Source organism: Peromyscus californicus, unplaced genomic scaffold (genome assembly GCF_007827085.1).
Source record: "Peromyscus californicus insignis strain IS unplaced genomic scaffold, ASM782708v3 Scaffold_13__1_contigs__length_99412109, whole genome shotgun sequence".
NCBI classification, from domain to species: Eukaryota; Metazoa; Chordata; class Mammalia; order Rodentia; family Cricetidae; genus Peromyscus; species Peromyscus californicus.
The window spans coordinates 16,154,050-16,175,165 of NW_026294424.1; the positions used below are offsets into that span (position 1 = coordinate 16,154,050).

Genomic DNA, 21,116 nt, shown 5'->3' on the forward strand with positions numbered 1-21,116 from the left:
TACTACCACTCAGCCCCTGTGCCCAAACATTCACAATGCCTCAATTCTGTGTAGCACTCAAGGTTATCACTGGTGACCTGTTGGGTGGTTTGGGACTTGTGCCCTGGTATCCCTTTTTTTCAAAACTAGGGGTGCTGCCTGGTGAAGAGCCCTTGTCAATTCCCATCACAGGGTTTATAGCAATGTGGAATGACAAAAGAGTGGTTTAGGTCAGACCCTTTCTAGCAGTCCTGGGTATAACTGCTGGCTTCACTACTGGCATGGTGGGACTGGCTGATTCCAGAGATATTTACTGTTGGCTTTCTCCTCAGTTCATCCAGGATCTCCAACAGGTGGCTCAGACCATCCTTATCTTCCAGGACCAAACAGAGTCACTGGTTGTCCTAAATTGCAAGCATTAGATACACTAACAACAGAAAGAGGTGGTCTCTGTCTCTTCCTCAGGGAGGAATGTTGCTTCTATGTCAAGCAGTCAGGTACAATAAAAGACAAAATCTGAGAAAATATGACCTGATTATTCAACGCCTGGAGATAAGGGAAGTAGAAGAGGCTTCTAAGTCAACCAAACTTCAGTAAAAGACAAAACCCAACAACTTTAAACATATGTCCAAAAACGTGAGGAACAACTTGATGCCTCCAGCCCCTGGGCCCTTGAGAATCCCATATGGAAGTGGATACTTTCCTTCCTGACTCTCTCCTTACCATTTTTCCTGTTTCTACTAATAGTACCCTGCTTTATCATTTTCTTCTCTACTTCCTCCAATGACAAATTCAAAAAAAATCTCTAATCAATGACCTATTGTTACAGCATTACCACAGAGCTGGAGGTACATGACTAACAAATATGCCCTGATGATATGGACTAACAGTTCCCCAAAGATGTCTATGCCTCCAGACAACAGGAAATAGTCTAAAAGAGCACAATGCCTCCCATTCCTGGCTCACCATCCTCATTCCTATTTTCTCATCTTTTATAATGAACCAAAGGGACTGAGTGATAGCAGCACATGTCTTCAGCCAGATGTTGATACTGCCACCATGAGTCTCACACTCTGTATGTGCATGCACTATATCTGTAGGGTAGAAAAGGGACAAGGAAAAAAACACTGTGCCCCTGACTTGACCCCAGGACCACATATTGAAATTCCACTGATCTCTGACTTTGCCCCAGAGTCAGGCTACAGAATTTCACCAATGCCTGTGCACAGAATCCCACCAATCCCTGAGCTTGCCCCAGAATCAGGCCACAAAATCCACCAATACCAAGCCACCCTGGAAAGCTCTACCCTCACCCTCCAAGAAATCCTATATAAGGTCTGTGCCCTGTTCAGTTTGCTGTGTTTCTCGCCCAAGGCAGCCACCATCCTGGATTCTTCCTTCTCAATAAATATCTTGAGTACGGTTTGTTGTGTGGTATGACATTTTCACTGGAGCAGAGTCCAGCTGTAACAACGTTCCCCAGAGCCACAGTGGAGCTGAGTAGAGCAGAACTGCAATGTGAGACCAAAATGAGCCATCTTAGAAATAAGACCAAAATGCTTTCACCCTAAAATTAAGGCCTAAGATTTCTCCTTTTGGGAATAGGCCATTAGTTACTGAAACAAGTCAGTTCAGATTCCAGAAACCAGGAAGTGTAAAAGTACAGAGTCACAAGGTAGTCATGAGGTAATGCCTGCCAGACTATGGAATGTCCTCTCCCTGGTTTCCAGGGTAACTGACCATAAAAATGCCCCCACCTGAGGCCAGCCAATGAGAAATGGTGGCAGGCAACCACTCCCTTAGAAGTAATTTCTAGAAGCCCCTAGAAGCGAGCCAATCAGAATTGTACCCATACTAGCACCCCTAAATGATGTAACCTTGTGATTTTTCCCTTTAAAAACTGAGCTTGCGGACAGGCGGGCACTTCCTCCAGCCTCCACTGCATTGGATGTATTGGATGAAGTCCCTGCCTAGGCTTGTATTGCTTTTGGATATCCAGAATTAAACCTTGCTTTTGCATTCCGGCATGCTCGTCTTTGGTGGTCTCTCTGGGGGTCACGATCTGGGCATGACAGCAACACTTTCGCTGGTGAAACTTTATCCTAGTGGAGCAGAGTTGATACATTCCAGGGGACCTCAGCTGAGCAAAGCTGTAATGCTTTCCCTGGGGAAACTTTCCCTTAAAGAGCAGACCTGTAACAACTTCACTGTGGAAACCCTCCCCTGTGGAGCAGAGTTGTTAGCTGCTATGCTTACAGTGACTTTGTGGTGTTCCTTGGCTCCGGACTTCCAGGATGCCCTTCCTTTTGGAAGAGGAGCTCATATGCATATCCCTCCTGGGTTTCTAGCACCAGAATGAATGAAATGGGCATAGCAAAGAAGCCAAAATAGCTGCTCCATGGATGAAAAATGGAAAAGTTTATTTCAAACTGCCAAGGTTGTCTCTCAAGAAAGCAGAGAGAGGTGTGTGTGTGTGTGTGTGCGCGCGCGCGCGTGCACACATGTGTTGGGGTGACCTCTAGGGTTATATGGGATCAGGTACCTGGAAGGAAGGGAGCCTGTGAGCTAGGTTTCAGGCTTGTGAGTAGGGACTGAGGGAACCTAGGGACTAGGATTGATTTTGACATGCTAATAGGCACCACAGTCATATGTTAATAGGAGAGCCACATGTTCTTTTGCCAGTGATAAGGAGAATGATTCTTTTTAGCTAGTAGGAGCAATCTTCAAGCCCCTGAGGGAATACTGGCATTTCTTTAAATGTTAGACTTTGGGGAAAGGAATTTATTAGACCCTGATACTAGGGAAACTTGGGGTTTCTCCTTACTGTTCCCTTTGCCTGGATTCAATCTTCCCACCTTCTCATCTGATTTACTCCCCCCCCCCTTTTTTTGGTTTTTTGAGTCAGGGTTTCTCTGTGTAAAGGCCCAGGCTGTCCTGGAACTCACTTTGTAGACCGGGCTAACTTCAAAATCACAGAGATCCATCTGACTCTGCCTCCTGAGTGCTGGGATTAAAGGTATGTACCATCATTGCCTGGCTTTGATTTACTTTTATCCATCCTGTAGAGATTACTTTCTCAACACTCACCCTAACATACCTACAATCTCTAAATAAGACGTTACCTTCTCCCCAGCACCCACTTAATGGCACACATTCATCTTACCATAAATACTTGCTAACAAGTGAAGGAAAGACCATTTGAAGGTGAGTTTTGCCTCAAAAGGTCAGGTTCTAGGTAAGATTTTGTTTCTGGTGATCTAGAACAATTCTTTAAAAGTTCTGAGTGATGGATTCACAACACGCCCCCTTGGTTGGGCGTGTTTGCGCATGCCCGGTGGACCTAGACACTTCCGCCTAGCCAGTTCCAGGTCAAAATAGCCATTTGCGGGTCAAGGTGTCTTATGTGACCAGGATCCCGTGACTTTGCATGGTTATATAAGAACGCGCAACACAGCCATGTGATCTGCACATGCGTGGAGTAGTTTCATCGACCTGTGTATGCATGTGCACCACCCAGCCTTTATAAGCCAGCACCATATGCCCAGCTGCCTTCTTCTTCTTCTCCACACACGTGTCTCTTCCACAGGCCTGAGCACTCATCTGTCCCTTTTATCTTAATAAAACTCTTGTTAGTAGATTCTGTTGTGTTTCGTGACATTTCCTCACAGGGTAAGAGCGCCACTAAATAACTAACACTGAGGCTATTTATTTATCTCTAAAATACAGTGCTTGTATTTTAGACATAGTGCTTGTATTTTCAACATAGTTTCTGTAAAACAGATTAAATGGGAGAAAACTATGCCTTAAGTTTAAATGAAAATGAGGACATGACTACTGCAAGGTATGATTGAGAGGGAAGGGTTTTATTGTAGATATGAGGGAGAAAACAACAGCCAGAGGCATCTGAAAGGGTCCACACTGAGCAGGGCCTGAGAGACGTGGGGTGAATGAGAGAGGAAGAGAAGAAACAGGGGGCCAGGAGCAAAGAGCAAAGGACCAAGAAGCCTAGAAAGACAGAAGAACCAAGAGGCCAAGAGAGTGCATAGGCTGAAATGGCTGCATTATATAGGAAAGAGAAGCCTAGGGGAAGAGAAGCACATAGCCCAGTCTCTGGGCTGGAGATGTTTAGAGCAGGAGGCAGGATGAGAAGTGCTGGGAGGAGCAACAGGTAAGACTTGTCCCAGGTTTCTTTGGGACCTGACAAAGTTCTACATGATTGATGCAATACCTCAGTCATTGCCACTGCCAATCTTCCTGACATAAGGTTTTATAACTGAAAGGTAAATAATTACAGATGAAATTTTGCAAAATGTTTCCCATGCTCAAGTAAACTCTTACTTATATAACAAATGCCCCTGAAACACATTGCTTTCACAAGGACTAATTTTAAAGGCAAGATGGGTCATCAGATAAACTCAGTTGCCACCAAATCTGATGACTTTATTTCAGTCCCTGGGACCCACATGGTAGTAGAAGATAACCAATGCCCAAAATTTGTGCTTTGATTTCTACAGGAACATTGTAGAATGTGTATACCTCCCAAATAAATAAATAAATGTAATTAAAAACATCTTCTTTTTGACTTTTAAAGATTTATTTATTTATGCCAGGTGGTGGTGGCACACGCCTTTAATCCCAGCACTCGGGAGGCAGAGCCAGGTGGATCTCTGTGAGTTTGAGGCCAGCCTGATCTACAGAGCAAGATCCAGGACAGGCACCAAAACTACACAGAGAAACCCTGTCTCAAAAAAAATTTATTTATTATGTATACAATGTTCTGCCTGCATGTATGACTGCATGCCTTAAGAGGGCACCAGATCTCATTATAGATGGTCATGAGTCACCATGTGGATGCTGGGTATTGAACTCAGGACCTCTGGAAGAACAGCCAGTGCTGTTAGCCTCTGAACCATCTCTCCAGCCCAATTAAAAACATCTTAAAGGGTATAGTATAAGTATATTTTCAGTATAATGTCTCATATAATGGGAGTCAACCAGAATTTACTAAATGAATTTCCTTAACTTTTTTTTCTATAATGTCCATATCTAATAATAACTCATGGTCAAGTTTCTCTTATATTTAAGCCACCTATTGAGTAAAAAATCCTAACAGTATTTAAACGTGTTTCTCATTTAAGGGTTTAGTATGGGTACAGCTAGTTCAGAAGATTGACTTTGAAATGAGAGTCAATGTAGGTCCTGCTAGCATTTCTGAAGGAGTCATCCTATGCTCATAGACTGCATGGCCTTGAGCAGTTGGTAGGTGGCAGCAAGAGACCAGAAATTATGCTTTATAACTAAGCAGCACTCTGGAAATGTTCTTTGGTTTCTTTGGTTTTAGGTTTTCAGACAGGATTTCATTTAATACAGACTAGCCTCAAACTTGCAGTGTTACACCTGCCTCACTCTCCCTAATTCAGGGGTTATAGGCATGTGCAACCACACCCAGCCAGAGGGTTCTTTTTAATGTTATTGTTTCACTAATTTATAAAAATAAAACAGGATATCTGCAAATCGGGTAGACAATAAATACAAATAAGCAGGATGCAGCTAATTAACAGAACATGGGCTACATTAAGCCCTTGTCTCATAATATTTCAACAAATTATCAAAAGGTTGAGGGTTAGTTTTATTATTCTTTTCTCTCCTCTCTAATCTCCATCTCAAGGTCTGGCTACAAAACCCAGGCTGGCCTCAAACTCCTGATTTCCTTTCTTCAGAGTGCTGGGATTATAGGCATGTGCCACCATGCCTGGTTTTTAGATTTTTTCATTAGTCTATATTTTACCTCTTTGTAAGTACTAAAATCCTTAATGCTTAACAGACATGTGGGTGTGGCATATTTGAACTTCCATTCTTTTTAATTTTAGATCTACTCCTATTGTAATGTTTTTTTGCCCCCCAAGCATTGAACTGGTCAGAGTTTAAATTACAGGGGAAAAGAGGTACTCAGAAGAAATGATTTAGCATTTTAGCATTTAGTGTTAAGTGGCTAATAGAGTTGTTGAAGGGGCTAAGGAGAGAGGCTCTAGGTCACTTCCTCCCAGTCTTAGCTTTATTCATGCCACAAGCATCTGAAATGCAGTTCTGGAACCCACTGAAGACATGTCAGCCTTCACTGTAGAACTGGGTCATCTCAAGAACTGATTGATGATCCTTTGGTGGCTATACAATGAGACCTGTCTTCTGACTACCCTACAAAAAGGAGGGGAGCCATATACATATTTCCTTTACTATATTTTTTATGATGGTGAAAAATAAGAAGCAGTCTGAATGTGCAATAACAGATTAAATTAAAATATTATATAATATACATATAATATAATGAATTAAAATATTCATTAGAAATACTATGACTTGGAAAAGACAACAAAAGTTCAATTCATACTTAAAGCATGTATATTTTATATTAATGTTGTAGTTGAATACATGCTGTATTTAAATACATACATATATATGCACACACATACATACATATGTATACACACATACATATATGCACACACATATCTATATATAGAGAGAGAGAGGGAAAGAGGGAAAACATAGTAAAAAATGATATCAGATGTGTTAAGATTATGGGTGATTGATTTTTTAAAATTTTCTAAATTTTTCTAGATCTCTATTTAAAGTTACTTAATATTAAAAACACTTGCTTACAATTCTAAAGTCTTAGAGCCACATTTTATTAGCAATCCATGCTGAATTGGTACATAAAAATTTCCATTTACTAATGTTCAGCTGTTGGCAGACACAATACAGTTTTTAGCAAAGCAAATGTCAATTGCTGCTATAACACTTCTAAAGTTAAAACGGAGCTACATAATAACTGGCAGAGGTACTCCTGGGTAAATGTGGAGAAAAGTCAAGGGTTGATTAAGAAAAGGAAAATGTCAGCCTTCCCAGTCAATGATTTTTAAGACACAGAACTATGGGGAGGATGCATTGATGGGGAGGACACAATCTTACAAGAACTTGTAAGACAACTGAGCTGCATAGCAAAGATGTGGGGTACCTGGAGGTATCCCAGGGAAAGTAGGTTCCAGAGAAGATTTTTTATTGTGTTGTACTGAGAGCTGTGAGCAGTGGACACCTTCAGGATTTGGGGAAGCACAAAATAACAGGTTAGAGAAGGTTTGCTTCTGAATGTAATGGAGAGAATTTGAAAACACCTGAGAATTACTTAAAATCTATGTTGATTCCATGGTCTTCAAGAAGTGACTTGGGAGATAAGAGGAAGGAGTTAAATCTGCAATACCAAGAATAATTACCTTCATTAGGTAAATTGATCCAGACTAGCACTTCTAGAACATGTCTTACTGATTTGATCACACTCAAGTTTTAGTGTACTTATTCACTTTGGTACAGAGTCTCACCACATAGTCTTAGCTGGCCTGGAACCAGGCTGGTCTCATACTCACAAGAGATCAGCCAACCTCTACCTCTCCAGTATTGAGATTAAAGGAGTATGCCACCACACCTGGCCCTGAGTTTTGTGTGTGGGTTCCCAGACAGAATTAGCACACAGTATTTAATTAAGTTGTAGTAGATTCTTTTATTCGGAAAGATGAAAAAAAAATGTGTAAAGGTATCGAGGCCAACAAATAAATTGAGAAATGGAAATTCTCACATATAAAAGAATTTGAAATTTAGAAAGCAGGTTATCAAAAGTTTTATCCTGATTATTTGGAGTGATGGGCTAATATAAGGTAAGACCTTAAATATCTCACCAGAAATATAATTCTCTAAATATAAACTGTCTTAACTGCCCTAGGCAACTGAAATGTCACTGACCAGTAATCAAGACCATGAAAACAAAACTACAAAACATATAAAACTGTATGACAACAGACAAGATGACTGTAAGCGTTTGTTCCTATTAGCATGAGACAAAATTATTAAAATTTCTCCTTCTAGACATCTATGTAGAATAGGGATTCAGGTACAAGCTTTTTTTAATCAGCAGACTGACTATAAAGGTCAACCTTAACTTATGGTTTAGTTCACAATCACCATGGATTTGGCAGTTGCCAAAACATTTCAGAATTAATTCTCTGACCTAATACCCTGTGCCACTACGCTTATGCAGGGCCTTCATTTCAAACGCAAATCTCGGGAGTCATTGAGGGGTTGGAAATGGGGATATTGTTTCAAGGGCACAAAATTGGTTCATATCAAGTGGAGAACACATTTACAGACCATAGTTAAGATTGATAAATATATATCTGAAATTGTTGAGATCTTAAATGAAATCAGATGTGAGATGAATGTTAATTAACTTGAATTAATCTCTTTACAGTATACCTATATAAAAACACATAAAACTTAGAAAAATTCTTTGACATTTTATCCTTGTATATAATGAATTTTGATAATTTTTATCTCCTGTTACCTATCCTCTCTCCCCAGCCCACTCTGGCTCTACCCCTTCCTCCTCCCAACAAGTCCACTCTTAGTTTCATCCTTAACAAAAGAAAAAAACTCTTTTTTGTGTGTCAAATAAACGTCAGTGGGTAGATGAATATGTTAGTTTGGTTTAATCCCCTCGCGGCCCGACCTTGGGCACTCTAGAGAACCGGGTCCTGGGGACCCGCGAGCCCGCCGCCTTGCGTCCGTCGCCCTCACTGCGGGCCGCCGTCGTGTGCGGCCTTCTGACGCATGACCCGGCGCTCGCGTCCGGGCCGCCGCCGCCGCCGCCGCCGCCGGGCACCCGCGCCAGCGCCACGAGCCTCCTCCGCGCCGCCGCAGCACCCGCGCCGCACATCCCGCTCCGCTTGCTCGCGAGAAGGCTGGCCACCATGGCGGAGCCGCTCAAGTCTGTGGACTACGAAGTGTTCGGGAGAGTGCAGGGTACATCCTGACCCCGGGAGGCCAGGACGGGGCTGTGGGAGGGCCAGGAGAAAGCTAGTGCCATCCGCCTTAGGGCTGCCTCTTCCTTCTGAGGCACGGACTTCCGCTCAGCCATGACACAGCAGCCGCGCGTGGGAAGGATGGGCATTGCGCGTGCGCAGGAGAGCTGCGGGAGGGAGGCGCCTGGGTGTGGAGGGACAGCACCCCGAGTGTCCGAGGGGCCGGCTGCCACTCTACTGGAAAACGCTGGAGTGGGTCGGAAAAGCAGAGGTTATTGGTCACAAAGGGTTGTCAGGCTTGGGTTTAGCAAGGATACCTTAATGATACTGGATGGTTTACTTCGTCAGAGGTTGTAGTCCCTCTCCAGCTAACTAGCAATTTTTCCTTCCTTGGATTTTGGAGATTGAGCCTTACATTTTTATACATATTTTGTGCACTATACCATTGCACGACACTCTTAGGCAATTTAAATGAGTTTTCTAATTTTTGTTTCATTATAAGCTTAGATAGTTGCACAGAACATAATGTCTGACTTATTGTATAATCTTTATATTTGTAATTTAAAATGTTAAAACATTCTTTGAAATTTACCTAATGGGGCTTGACATGGATATGGTGGCCCACGCCTTCTCGTTCGGCAAAAGCAAGTGGATCTCTTTGAGTTCGAGACTAGTGTAGTCTACACACAGAGAAAATGATCTAATGAAATGCCAGTACTGTAAAGATTTAATATACACTATTATTCCTTTAAAAGAAGAAAGGTTTTTGAGACTGGGAATATAGCTCAGTTGGTAGAGTGCTTGCCTAATTTTCACCTAGCTCTGGATTGAATACTCTGCACTACACCAATGTGGTGTGGTGGCATAAACCTATAATCCAGCCGGCACTTGGGAGATGGCTAGGTATCAAGTTGAAGCCAGTCGAGGCTCCATGAGACCCTGTCTCCAAAATAAAAACAAGGCTCTTTTACAATGATATAACTTCCTGCTTGAGTCTGAATTTTCATGATAAATCCCACTATTCAGGAGAGTTTCTTACTGCTCACTCCATCTGGACCCCACTCCCACCCCAGATGTGCTGTCTATGTGTGTAATAAAAACAGGATATGGGATGCTTGTATTAACTGCCAATAGCAATAAGCTTTAATGGTAACTATTCATAGATTTAAAAGGTGAGTTTGTATTGGGAATTTATTTCTAAGCAGGAAAGCTGGGATTTTTTTTTTTTTTTTTTTTTTTTTTGGTTTTTCGAGACAGGGTTTCTCTGTGTAGCTTTGCGCCTTTCCTGGAACTCGCTTTGGAGACCAGGCTGGCCTCGAACTCACAGAGATCCGCCTGGCTCTGCCTCCCGAGTGCTGGGATTAAAGGCGTGCGCCACCACCGCCCGGCTCGGGATTTTTTTTTTAATAGAACCTTCTTTTAAAAAGAGAGGAATATTATCCTTTTGTTATTATTTTTGTCCATTTTGTTATTTTATAGATATTTTACACTTTGGGGCAATGTATCCAGGGTAAGGTTAAAAAATGGATAGAAGTGTTTTATTGTTGTTGTTGTTGTTGTTTGTTTGTCCTTATAAGGCACCTTTGCTTCACAGAGTCATTATGAAAAGGGAGGTAGGGAAGGAAATTCACGGCAGACAAATCTGAGGTCAGGTTTAGGAAACAATGTGCAAGGAAGCTGAAAATTTGAAAAGTGATTCCCTTACAATTCTTGGGTTTGTACCTTTAGAAAGTGCATCAGGAGTCATGGCCATAGTACCCATCTGATCCTGTCTGATCCCAGAAGCTGAGCAGTATTGGGCCTGGTTAGTACTTTTGATACTGTGGTAACTTGACTACATCTAGAGTTAACTAAAACCCAAAAATGGAGGTCACATTTCAGAGGCATTTTTGTTTAATTTGAAGTGGGAAGATCTGCTTCTAATCCATATCTTTGAGGTAGAAAGACCAACCTCTAATTTGGGCCACACCTTCTGGAGGCCTATATAAGGACATGGAAGAAGGAAGCTTTTGATCTTTGCCTGCTTGTCCTTACCTTGCTAGCAAGTCCATTCGTTCATTAGCATTAGGGTCTATTTCTTCAGGATTCTGGCATATACTGAAGACCAGCTGAGACTTCCAGCCTTATGGACTGAGCAACTACCAGATTCTTGGACTTTCTGTTCATAGCTAGGCATTTTTGGATTAGCAGGACCACAGCCTATAAGTTATTCTAGTGACTTCCCTTTCTTTTCTTTCTTTCTTTTTTCTTTTTCTTTCTTTTTTTTTTTTTTTTTTTCGAGACAGGGTTTCTCTGTGTAGCTTTGTGCCTTTCCTGGAACTCACAGAGATCCGCCTGGCTCTGCCTCCCGAGTGCTGGGATTAAAGGCGTGTGCCACCACCACCCAGAGTGAATTCCCTTTCTATATACACAGATTCATTTTATAAGTACTGTTACTCTAGAGAACCATGACTAATACAGATTTTGGCACCAGAAGTGGTTCTAAACAATAGAAGTATAAGGATGACTCTTTTAAGATCTGGAATAGACTTTCCAATTTGCCAACACATAGAGTTACCAAAACCTCTCTAGTTATGAAAGCCTCTCCTGGGAGCATGGAGAGCACTAAAGGCCCATGGTGTGAACTGTTTTACAAACTTAAAGAGATAAAATACATTTGATTATCCCAATTCACCAATTTTTTGTAAGTGGAAAAGGATTTGGTGACTCAGTAGGTAAAACTTTTAAGTTTGTGGAAAAATAAGTGAAGTGTTAATCTAATTAATCTTATTGATGAAAAAATCTGGAGTTAGATATCAAGTTAAAAGCCTGAAAGATCCAGGGGAGCAGCCACAGTTGCTTCCTACCTCTTTCCTCTGACCAAAAGGACCACTCTCCACCCCACCTTATTACTTCCTGTATACTATCTGTCCTTAGTTTTCCTAATCTCTATGGTGAACTAGTGGCTAGCTCGACCCTCTAACTCCAGACAAGATTTATTTGTCAGAACACAATCAAAATATCATACATTTCCCCCTTTTTGTCTAAATAAAAAGTGAAGATTTTAACTATCATAGTAAAACTATATACAATAAGTACAATAACTATATACAAATATATACAGACAAGAAATACACTCCATTTGAATTTGAAAAATTCAGAGAAAATACTCTATTATCTATCCTACCTTGTTGAGTCCAAAGGGTTGTACCTAATTCACTTTCTATGCTAACTTGTATTATCAACACAAAATTATTTTTTATGTCTCTCAACCTTATACTCTTTACACCACTTTTTTGAGTTTCTTTTCTGAATTTGGTAACAAGGAAAACTATAACTATAACTATTTGGTCTTCAACTCCATCAGAGACCTGAGAAGGATGTAATATTACCTGAGTAAACAGGAAGTACAGAGCAAACAGCTTCCAAAATTAACAAATGACAGAAACAGCTGGCTGCCTGGGCAGTCACCCAAAGTTCCTCTGTAATGTTGGGGCATCCATCTTTGTCCTACAGGCCTAGAATATCTGACAGACTTTCCAATGAAGCAGGATTTTTGAAGGACTGTTCTGCCTTGTCTTGATACAGTTCTGTAGTCACTTTCTTTTGTGTCCTGCTTGTCCAATTTGGACAGCATAATGTCAACAGTCAAGGCAAGGACAGTTTCTTGCCCAGTGGCTAACTTTTGCCACAAAGAAAGTAAATTCCATATGCAGTTTCTTTGATGCCCATTATCTTCTCTGAAGTAGATGGGTGCTGCCAGACATGTCTCACTGTCAAGAAAAGCCTTAAGTTACTAAACATCTTAAATGCCATATTCTGTAGGTCTTTGGAGTGTTTGAAGACCACCCATCAATTTAAATATATCTGTGTATTACCTTGAAAACATACCTGACTATAAGTTTGACTATTATAGATGACTATTAATCTACATTTCTTAATTATACATTACTTTTTTAAATGAACTGTGTTATTAGGAAGTAGCCTTTTGAATTTCAGAGAACCAGGCATGCATAACCTCCTGTGGAGGGTTATGAGCAGGATATCTAAGAGCCATTAAAACCTGAAGAGTTGCCTTAGTCACTGTCTGCTGCTGTTGGATGTGCTACAGGAGGCATATAAAGAGAATAAGGATTAACAGTATCACCCCACCAATCAAAGCATATGTGATCACCCAGGAGGGATCAAAAGTATTGGTGAAATTATTAAGGTCACTCCATGTAGTTAAAAGGAGATTTATTTAATAGTGTAATTTACAAATTAAGGGATAGGTAGGTAGCGGGGTCTGGGGAAGGTGTATTGCAGTCCAGTGGTGTTCTCTGGAGCTCTGCTTGGCCCACCTCCACCGTCCAGGGTCCCGGAACAGAGAGAGCGCTGGCCCATCCAGATCTCGGGTCTCCAGGCGCCTCCCTTGGCCCTGCCTTGTAGGCATGACAGTTGCCAAAGTCTCAATGGGGGTTGGAACTTCCAGATCAAAGCTGGAATGGCTACCCACTACATCTCCCCCTTTTTGTCTAAAGAAGAAAGTTCTAACCTAATACAAGACTATATACAAAGGAATGGTTATCAAATATTGTCCAGGAATAATGAGGGATAATGACCTAGATAAGATGGAACTACAACCAATGCAAACAATATCAAGCAAGAAACACATACTAAAATCCAGAGAAGTATAGAGCATAGGTAAATGGCATGTTACAAAGATCATTCCAAAAGGTGACCTATCCTAAAGAACCTGAATCTAATACTTAATATGTTCTATCTACTAAGTTGTAACTATAACTGCTAGTCTTCATTCCCATCAAAGACCTGAGAAGGAATATAATGGTACCTGAGAAATGGTAGATGGATGCAAGCAACTTTTGGGAATTTTCCAAGAGTAGACAGAGACAGCTGGCAGCCTGGACAGTCACCTAATGTTTCTCAGCATTGTTGGTGCATTCAAATTGGCTACAGGCCTAAAGTATCTGACAGACCCTTTTCAGAAGCAGGAATTCTGAAAGACCATCTTACCCTGTCTTGGCAGAGTACAGTGGTCGCTTTCCTTGTGTCCCACTTGTCCAGAAAGGACAGCACTGCATTTGTACTGTCAGCCATCGAGGCAAGGGCCGTTCTTTGCCCAGTAGGCCATTTTGTGCCAAGAAGACAAACTTCCAAATAGAAATGTCTTAGAAGCCCAACATTCTCTCAGGATCAAATTGGTGCAGCCAGGAGCAATTGTGTCTCATGTCAACAGAATTCTAAGTTATTTAAATGCCATGTTCTCTAGGTCTATGAAGTGTTTGAAAATTACCTGTCCATCTGATCTATGTATCTGTAAAGCTGGATAACCTAACTAATGTAACTATATAGAGATGACAAGTATAGGTGATTATAAATCTATAAGTCTTATCTACCGAAATAACCTAAGGACTAAGGCTTCACGTAAACAAGGTAAACAGTCTATAAGCAAATGTATGGTGAAGAACGATGACTTCAAAATTGTGACAATACACAAGATATTTGTAACAGAGGTAGGAATATATAGTGTGATATGCAATATGACAATAATCTTAAATATATATCAATATACCGAATATCCTAAACAGAAGTAGAACATACATAAAGTATGACAGATATAAATTTACATTTGTATCAATATACAAATATTTCAAATAAGAATAGAAATATATGTACATTATTAACAAATATAGTTCTGTATTTGTACCAATATACAAATTATCTTAAACAGGAATATAAAAATAGTTTACATTTGTATCAACATATGAGAATCCATAGCAGTGCAAATTATCTAAGGCTGCTTTTTTACTAAATTTGTTTACTAGTATACACAATAATCTACCATAATATCTTATACCTATCCATTCCGTTTCTTCTTTTCCTTTTTTTTTTAGAATACTGAGTCTAATATTTTCTTCCACCCCCAACCCTATAACCATCATCCATAACCCTGAGAATTATGAAACCTAAGGGAGAAGGGGCATCGTTTTCTTAGAATTGCTTCCTGCTGTTTAGGGGGTGATGTTATCTCTGTTGGGTACTGTGACAAAGCTCAGATAGTTAAATCTCAGTTAGACTAACTGTAGGTTCTGCAGCAAGTCTTAGAGTAATGGGTAAGATTGTCTGAAATTATGGCAAGAAGTGTAGCATGATGATGATTACCATGGCATCATTCTGGATTGGGTAGAGTTGCTGTTGTTGGGGCCGCATCTTCCTTCTGGAGACTTCCGAGATTGCTATTGGAAAAACTTATTGGTTATCAAAATGGAAAGTTTGGATTTAAGGAGGACATAGCATGTAAGGAAGGATTCTGAGAAATCAAGAGTAAGCATGGAGAGAATTAGAATCTAGAAAACAATGGACCCTTTTTATTGGTTTCCTTCTGTCCCACACCAGAGGGCTCTTCTGATATGGGACTGAAGAATCTCTCAAACTTTTCTTTTAGCAATGTGCTTGGGTTTAGAGAAGGAGTGAGCCAATTCCATCTCCAAAGCCAGCTTGGCTTATAATTGAATTGGAACCACAACTTTTCTAGATTGATAGAGAGATAGATGTTAGACAGTGAGATTTTACCGTGTGTAGATTGGTACCAATAAATTCTTTCTTTCTGCTGTAAACATCCGGATATCCAAGGCCTTAGGTTTTTTGAAAGATGGGTATTTCCATTATCCTGGAAAGACAAAAACAGAACCCTGCCCCAACCTTTGATTGTTAAATTTTTCTTACATCTTGTAGAGATGTCACATTGGTGGATGATCTTTTACTTCTCCTTATCAAGGGGTTTTTCCTGTTCGAATCGAATTTTTATTAATTTTGTTGGTATCCATAGCTTTTCGTCTCCTGCAGAAACAAAGGCAAAACCCCTTCCCCAACATAGAACATATCCAGGTTTTCATTCTGAGATCAGCACATCCTTGAAATAAACCAGTTGGTTTAGCTCAGGAGTTTTGTCTGTTGTCCAATGTCTCTCCACAGCTGTTGTTCCTTTCTCATCAGCATTGAGAAAATTCAAGGTTAATAAAGCACTATGCAATCTATTTCTAGGAGTCATTGTTACCTGTTGCTGTTTATTTAGCATATCCTTTAAAGTTCGATTGGATCTTTCTATGACTGCTTGGCCTGTGGGATTGTGTGGTATACCTGTAACATGCTTTATATTGTAATAAGCAAAGAATTGTCTCATTTTATTGGAGACATATGCTGGGGCATTGTCTGTCTTAATTTGTACAGGTATTCCCATGATGGCCATAACTTCTAATAGGTGTGTAATCACAGAATCAGCCTTTTCAGAACTCATAGGAGTTGCCCATTGAAGTCCTGAATAGGTGTCAATGGTATGATGTACATACTTTAATCTTCCAAATTCTGCAAAATGAAACACATCCATCTGCCAAATTTCATTTCTTTGTATACCTTTTGGATTGCTCCCTGCAGGTAATGGAATTTCGTTATAGATGGAACAAGTAGGACATTTTTTAACAATATCCTTAGCTTGTTGCCAAGTGATGAAGAAATCCTTCTTCAAACCTTTGCTATTTACATGATATTTCTTATGAAATTCTGAGGCTTCTAGCACATTACCTATTAGTAACTGATCAATCTCATCATTACCTTGTGCTAGAGGTCCTGGTAGACCTGTATGGAATCTGATATGTGTTTTATATGTTCCTTTTTCTGATGATTTCCTGAAATTGTATGAATAATGAAGTTAATTCTGTATTATCAGGAATAAATTCATCAGTTTCAATATGTAAAACAACTCTCTCTGCATATTGAGTGTCAGTGACTCTATTAAGGGGTTCTGTGAAGTCCATCAGTACCATAAGAATGGCATACAGTTCTGCCTTTTGTACAGAGCTGTATGGACTTTGTACCACTTTACTTAAGTCTCCTGATTTATATCCTGCTTTCCCTGATTTATTTGCATCAGTATAGAATGTGAGGACTCCAGAAATTGGCTTTTGTCATACAATGTGAGGAAGGACCCATTCAGTCTTCTTTATGAATTCTATTCTCTTGCTTTTGGGATAGTGGTTGTTAATCTCTCCCAAAAAGTTACTGCAGGCTCTCTACCAGTATTCATTATCTTTCCATAGTGATGAAATTTCCTCATTAGTTAAAGGTACTACAATTTCTGCTGGGTCCATTCCTGTCAATGGGGGTTGGAACTTCCAGATCAAAGCTGGAATGGCTACCCACTACACAAATGACCTTTTAAAGTTGTCACAGACTTTAGTTTAAAAAAAATCTGTCTCCAGTGACATCACCGGGACCTTGGTCATATTGAGATGGGATATTTGTTCCCAGAGTATAATGGCGTAATTGAGGGGTGAGGCACATTGATTGCATGGAAGCATGGATTGCAAGCCAGTAGGGACATGTCTCTTACTAATTCTATTTCTTAGGCATTGACAAGAGAAAGAAAAAAAAAGGGGGGTGTAAAACAAAGGACTTTTTCCACAGACCAGGTGCCCTCCAATATTTTGGTGGTCAGCACCAGGTCCATAAAGTACAGGCTAGGGAAGAGTTGGTGGTAAATATCACAGGGAAAGCAGGAGTTAATTGCCATTGGCAACAGAATGGGAAACAAGGGAACCAGAGTCCATAGATCTTCTGCTTTGGGGGAAATAAAAGGGGCAATGGTAGTGAGTATGTACATTACCCATCCACGACCAATTCTTTGGTGGAGGTGGGCTGCTCCATGGCGAGATATACATGTCTTGTTGGGACCCATGTTGGTGTAGTTGCACTCTGAGGAAAAACTCAATCATGGGTCAGCCATTGTTCCACCCAGATGGTTTTGTCAGTTAACCATTTTAAAGGTAGGGTTGTTGGTACCTTTGAAAGATCAGCAGCTGTGAGCCCTGTTTATGTACAACCTGAATGTTTGGTGACTGTTCTTTATAATATCTTTTAATATTTTTCCTAGAAACATACCTGAGTTTATGGTTGGTTTCTGAGATTGGAGGAATGTTAATCTGTGTATTTCGTTGCTGTAATAAATCACATCCCCATAAATTCATTGCTGTGTAAGCCACATATTGCTTTAATTTTCCTCTCTGTCCTTTCTGACCCTGTACGTTTGATCCATCTTGTGCTTTGTTTTACCTTAGGTAAAGTTCCAATCCCTAAAACCTGAACATTTACCTCCAGAAGAGGCCAATTTGGATAACAAGATTCTGGTGTAATTATTGTTACATCTGCCCCTATTACAAGACCTTCAATTATAATGTCATTTATTCAAGTTTTTAATTTTGGTCTTTGATCATTTATAGAAAGTTTAACAAAATATTTGCTTTATAGTTTCTCCTGAAATTTTTGTTTTATCTTCTAAAGCTGCCCTATCATTCAGAGCAGTATGTTTTGTTTTGTTTTGTTTTACAATAGGCATTAGTTTCTTTAATTGCTCTAGGGAGGAGTTTCCTGCATGGTGACAGGGATCGATTGAACCAAGTTTGACATGGGAACCTGTGAGAGGCCCCTCAAGGTATTTCCCAATGGCAAAGGGTCACCTTGTCTGTCCCTTGTTGATCTACATTCTTTGGTCCCATGTTGGCCTTTGCCACACCTTCTGCATACTTCAGAAGACATGGGCCTTCTGTTTGGATTATTCCTAGAAAAATCATTGTTTCTAGGAATGCTCTACCTACAGTCCCTTTTTAGGTGACCTTGTTTACCACAATTAAAACATCTGACATTTTGATTTTTCTTCAAGCCTCTGCAAATCATCTCTCCTATCCAAATATCATCATGGTTATGAGATTCAGTATTGACTGTATCTCAGATCCATTCCTGTATGGGTGCTGATCTTGTCTTTAAAGGCCCAATTGCCCTTTTGCATTGTGAATTAGCAATTTCAAAAGCCAAAAAATTCAATTATTATTTGCCTAGCTTCTGGATTTATTATCATTCTATTTATAGTTGAAGTCAATCTTTGTTAAAAAAAAAATCAATGAAGATATCTTTTGGGTCTTGTCTAACTTTAGTAAATGACTTAGTTCTCTTTCTTATTTCTTCAATTCTGTCCCAAGCATTCAAAGCTGCTGCATGGCATAGAGCCAGGGTGTGGTCAGCATATACAGATGTCTTTGTACATCAGCATAATTGCCCTCTCCAAGAAGTTGGTCTTGGGAAATTTTCATACCTCTAGTCCTACTTTGTTGTTCAATGGTCTTAGCCTCATTTTTCTACCAGGTCCTCCACTGTAATTGAGGAACAGATTCCAATACTGCTGTAACCAAGTCTTTCCAGTGTTGTTGGACAATTCTATTATTAGTTGACCATGAATTTAACATCTGCCTCACAAAAGGTGAATACATACACTATGAGACTATCACTTCTTTAAATCTCCTAAATCTAACATTTGCATGGGGATTCAGTCAGCTCTTTGTAGCTGGAAGTCTTCTCTAGTCCCCACCAAGCTCCCACAGAGTCCTGTGGCCTGCTTATAAAATAATCACTCAGAAACTTATATTAATTAAAACTGCTCAGCCATTAGCTCAGGCCTGCCAATGACTAGCTCTTACACTTAAACTCAGCCCATTTCTGTTAATCTATATGTTGACGTATGTTCCATGGCTTTACCTGTGTGTCTTTACATGCTGCTCCCTGGACAGCGGGCTTGCATCTCCTGACTCAGCCTTCCTCTTCCCAGAATTCTCTTTGTCTGCTTATCCTGCCTATACTTCCTGCCTGGATACTGGCCAACAAGTGTTTTATTAAACCAGTGTACAAAAACATTATCCCAGAGCATTTTTTCTTTTCTGTTTAATTAAAAAGGAAAGTTTTAACTTTAACATAGTAAAATTATACAAAACAAAACAGTTATCAAGCAAGAATTAACAGTTACAATATCTACTCTATTTATTTTTGGCAAATTCAAAGAAAATATTCTATTTATCCTATATTTGTGAGTCTAAAGTTTCATATCTACCTTATCTCTTATCATAACCAAGGAAAACCAAAATTATAACTTCTAGTCTTCAACTACATCAAAGGCCTCAGAAGGATACAATATTACTTAAGTAAACAGGAAGAGCATTGTAAGCAACTTCCAAAAATCTAGAATGACAGAGACAGCTGGCTGCCTGGACAGTCACCAAAAGTTCTTCTGTAATCTTGGGGCATCCATTTTTCAGCCTACAGGCCTAGAGTCTCTCAGATGCTTCTCTCTGTGTCCTGTAGAATGTCTGGCAGTCTCCTCTGTGAAGCAGGAACTTGAAGGACCATCTGACCTTGCAAAGTTCAGTGGTCACCTTTCTATGGGTCCTGCATGTCCAGTCAATACAACATTTTGTCAAGCAGTCCAGGCAAGAACAGTTTCTTGCCCAAATGGCTATTTTTGTCAAGAAGAAGATAAACTCCACATGGAGTGTCTTCAATGCCCATCTTTCTCTTTGAAGTAAATCAGTGCTACCAGGAGCAGATGTGTCTCATTGTCCAGAAAGTCTAAGTTTTTAAAACATTTTAAATGCCATATTCTGTAGGTCTTTGAAGTGTTTGAAGATTACCATTGAATTATATCTATGTATACCTAGAAAACTTAACATGACTATAAATTTGACTATCATAGAAGACTAATTATTAATCTGTATTTCTTAATCATCCTTTACAATTTAAATGAGTTATATAAACATAATACCTTAAATGAAGAATAGAAATATATATATATAAACAAGATCAACTATAAAGTTGTATCAATAAACTAAAATCCATAGCAATATAAAACATTTTTAAACAAGTTGTTGCTCTTTAAAAGTATGCTCATTAATCTACCCTTTCATCCTATCATATCTACACTATCCCCTTTTCTTCTTTAGAAAGAGATGGCATTTATAACCAACCTGTTTTAAATAAAAATAAACATTAATAAGCAATATTTCGGGAATTTGGAAATAGCTTCTCATACTACTTCCTGCTGGATGAGGGCACTGGCAATCTAATGGGGATCCTGAGAAAATTAAGAATTATGGTCAAGTCCTGACTGGAGTAGTCTGTGATGTTGCACTGTCTGAACCAGTTGCCTTGAAGCTGATTTTGGATGTTGGATCATCTGGGCCTCTCAGGGGATCTTGGCTGATCAAACCATATGAGCCTGGAAGCAATCCATAGGTTCTCATCTTCTGTGGAAACAAAAGCAGAACCTCCTTTCTAAAGCAACATAACCTTAGATCCAAGTTTTGAAGTCAAGATTCCTTTAAAATATACATATTGGTTTAACTGAGTAGCCTTTTCAGTCAAATGTTTTTCTATATGTCCCAAAGACAACATAATCCAGACTCTCTGTGTGATTTCCATCTTTATGTGGCT

The 21,116-nt window shown here is 39.8% G+C and overlaps 1 protein-coding gene across 6 annotated transcripts in view; it reads left to right on the forward strand.

Annotated features, from left to right (window-relative positions):
- Positions 1-8,714: 8,714 nt before the first annotated feature.
- Positions 8,715-21,116, forward strand: part of Acyp2 (acylphosphatase 2) — a 205,213-nt gene continuing 192,811 nt past the window's right edge. For 5 of the 6 annotated variants that reach the window (XR_008217389.1, XR_008217386.1, XM_052734567.1 and 2 more), the window contains exon 1: positions 8,720-8,829. The gene's annotated coding sequence lies outside the window, so the exon portion shown is untranslated. Of the gene's footprint in view, positions 8,830-21,116 lie in introns of all 6 variants that reach the window. The other variant, XR_008217388.1, reaches the window with a different exon arrangement.